Below are 3,297 nucleotides of genomic sequence, written 5' to 3' on the forward strand. Positions count from 1 at the left end.
TACTCTTCTTGCTTATAATTTAAGGAATGAAGAAGTTTTCAAAGTGAAAAATTATGACAGGTTCAACGATATAAAAATGTAAACCTTTGGCATAATGAAAGCACACAAAATGAAAAGAAAAAAGAGATGCAAGAGAATAAGAAACTGTTTGCTCTAGACACAGCAGCGTATTTAAAGTTTACAATCTAAAATATATTGAGTTCATTTGAACCAGTTTCCCAGAGGGGCTGGGACACACGCAACCAGTTTCAAACACCAGGAACGCCGACATTAAGACAACATTTGAAACGCTGAGCTTCAAAAGTTAATTAAAGAAATTCAAATGCAAACAATTATAAAGGGCCATTTAACACACATCAGATAAACAAGTATAAGGATAAATGATAAAAATCCAGCACCAGTGAGACTTGGGAGAGTATTACTGGTAAAGTATAAATTAGTTTCTACAGTAGAGCTACAAAACAAAAAACCAAAAACGATCATATCAGAAAATATATCCCATACTAGTAATTCATAAGAACAACAAAACTTTAATTATAAGAATATTTGGAGCAGAATTATTTATGTTAGCGACAAATGAAATTGCCAAATCCCCAATAGTACAGTAGCAGAGCAAGTAACGCCATATGAGCCAGTGTTCATTCATTAGGAATGAGATTGTATGGAGCTCCCGCAACTAAGAGAAGCACGCCTGCTGCCCAGAAACAGGAGGCTGGATGGCAGAGGATTTGGACTTAGGAGACCTGAGTGAAGTGACTTTTCCTAAGGACTCAACATGATCTGCACCTGCACCCCAACCCTGACTTCTACCAACACGTTTTCTCTCTAGTCCAGCATTTAATATAACATCTGTCCTCTTTACAGTTGTGTGTGAGTGGGTATGTGTGCATGTGCGTGCGTGTGTGTGTGTGTGTGTGTGGTTTGTGCATGCATTCATGCAAGTGCATATGCTCACATGTGCACATGTGTGGAGGCCAGAAGTTGATGCTATCTTCCTCACTAATTTTCTACTTTATTTTTCTGAGACAGAGTAGCTGTAGTCTCCTGATTCAGCCAGGCTGGCAGGCCAGTGTGCTGCATGGATCTGCCTCCTCTGCCTCCCCAGTGCTGGAATGACAGATGCATGCCACCGTGCCCACTTTTATGTGGGTACCGGGGATCTGAACTCAGGTCTTCATGCTTGCAGGCAAGCACGTTACCAACTGAGCCACCTCTTCATCCCTCCCTTCACAAAGTTTCAAGAACATAATACAATATGCTTAATCTAGCCCCGTGTTGCTTAGTCGGTCTCCAGAGTGCACTGATCTTGCCTAACTGAAACTTTGTCCGCTTTGACCAACAATTCTCCACTTCCCCTTCTCCCGGCCCCTAGCAACCAGCATTCCAATTTCTGTTTTTCTGCCTTTTACTGTTTTAGACTTCCCATTTAAGTGAAATCAATCATACCTCAACAAAGTGGTTAAAGCAAAAAAAAAAGGGGGGGTGGGATTTCATATTCAACTCTCTGTAAGCAGGTGCACACACACACCTGCACCAACTGTAATGCTTGCTGGTCTATTTCATTCTCTTCTGTTCTCTATATCTTTCCTCTCCACTCCAGTTAAACACGCTTGCCATTAAATTGATTTCAAACCCACCAATATATCACAGTCAGTCATTCATACAATAATGACCTAATTTATAGAAACGCTTGAAGCTTATTGCCACCTTTCTCCCATCTTTCTCCACCTCCTTCCCCTACAATATACCCAAAGAGCTTTAATAAAGGCCAAGGCCAAAATGGAGCTAGAGAGGAAAGTAATTGCAGTGGGCAGGCAATTTTACACCCGACTACATAGAGAACATATGCATGGGGACGCATAAAGGGATTGTTAATATAACTAGGTCAGTATGTTTTTCCGCAGGGTCAACAGCTCTCTGGAACCTCTTCTAAGATATTCCACCCACAGCTCAATGCTTCATTTCCCCCAAGAGATCATAGGCAATATTTGTAAGTCAACTGATCAAGCACCTCCACCCCTACTAGCTTGACTGTGGGTGGGGCAGGCCTGAAGGTGCCATCTGCTCAGACAAAGAGCTAGTTGCCCTACCTACCTCCGTCTTGGCCCAGTTAGCAGTGGTCCAGTCAGTCTCAGAAGTCCTGGCTGACTGTGCCAAATGCTACCCATTTGCCTGCAGCTGTTCTATGACACAATCACTCCAAAACAGGAGCTCTCACCTGTGTTTATGGATCACCCAGGTGTCACTTAAAATATCAACTGCTTAAGTCTCATTAGAGAAGAGTCTGTTTCAAGGTGTGGTGGACTCCCGGAAACTGTGATTTGAAACACATACCCCAGTTCTTTCTCCAAATCTGGGGAAACTTCCCTGTGGATCCCACTTCAGAGGCAGAGGACTGGCTGTGGTTTGAGATTGTTTATCTTGGTCCTTTCAGCCTTCCATCAGACATGTGCAACAAATCTTAGGGTCCCCCCCCCCCCCCATTTATAAAATACAACGGATATACTCAATCTGCAGGCTTTCTTGTTCTTTGACTTCTTAGGATTGTGTTGGTAAGTAATATCAAATGGAAGAGCAAACAGGTCTTTTGTATATTGTTTCCAATGCTTAAAAATATATCAGTACAAGTCAGGGGTTGTGGTGCTCACCTTTAATCCTAGCACTTAGAAGGTAGAGGCGGGTGGAACTCTGAGTTCGAGGCTAACCTAGTCTACAGAGTTAGTTCCAGGACAGCTAAGACAGTCAAGAGAAACTCTGTCTTAAAAAAATAATACACACACACATCTATTTTGTGGTAGAATTTCAGACATACTTTTTTTATGTTTTCAGGGCAGGGTCTGTCTATGCAGTCCTAGTTGTCCTGGATCTCACTATGTAGACCAAGATGACTGTGAACTCACAGAGATTCACTTGCTTCTGCCTCTGCTTCTTTTTTTTTTTTTTTTTTTTTTTTTTTTTTTTTTGTTTTTTTTTTTTTGTTTTTTTTTTTTTTTTTTTTTTTTATTTTAATTTATTTATTTATTAAGAATTTCTGCCTCGTCCCCACAACCGCTTCCCATTTCCCTCCCCCTCCCCCGATCAAGTCCCCCCCCCTCATCTGCTCGAAGAGCAATCAGGGTTCCCTGACCTGTGGGAAGCCCAAGGACTGCCCACCTCTATCCAGGTCTCCTAAGGTGAGCATTCAAACTGCCTAGGCTCCCACAAAGCCAGTACGTGCAGTAGGATCAAAAACCCACCGCAATTGTTCTTGAGTTCTCAGTATTCCTCATTGTCCGCTATGTTCAGCTAGTCTGGATT

This window comes from Microtus oregoni, unplaced genomic scaffold (assembly GCF_018167655.1).
Source record: "Microtus oregoni isolate MIOR12 unplaced genomic scaffold, Mior012 000055F_ref0000237, whole genome shotgun sequence".
In the NCBI taxonomy this organism is placed as follows: domain Eukaryota; kingdom Metazoa; phylum Chordata; class Mammalia; order Rodentia; family Cricetidae; genus Microtus; species Microtus oregoni.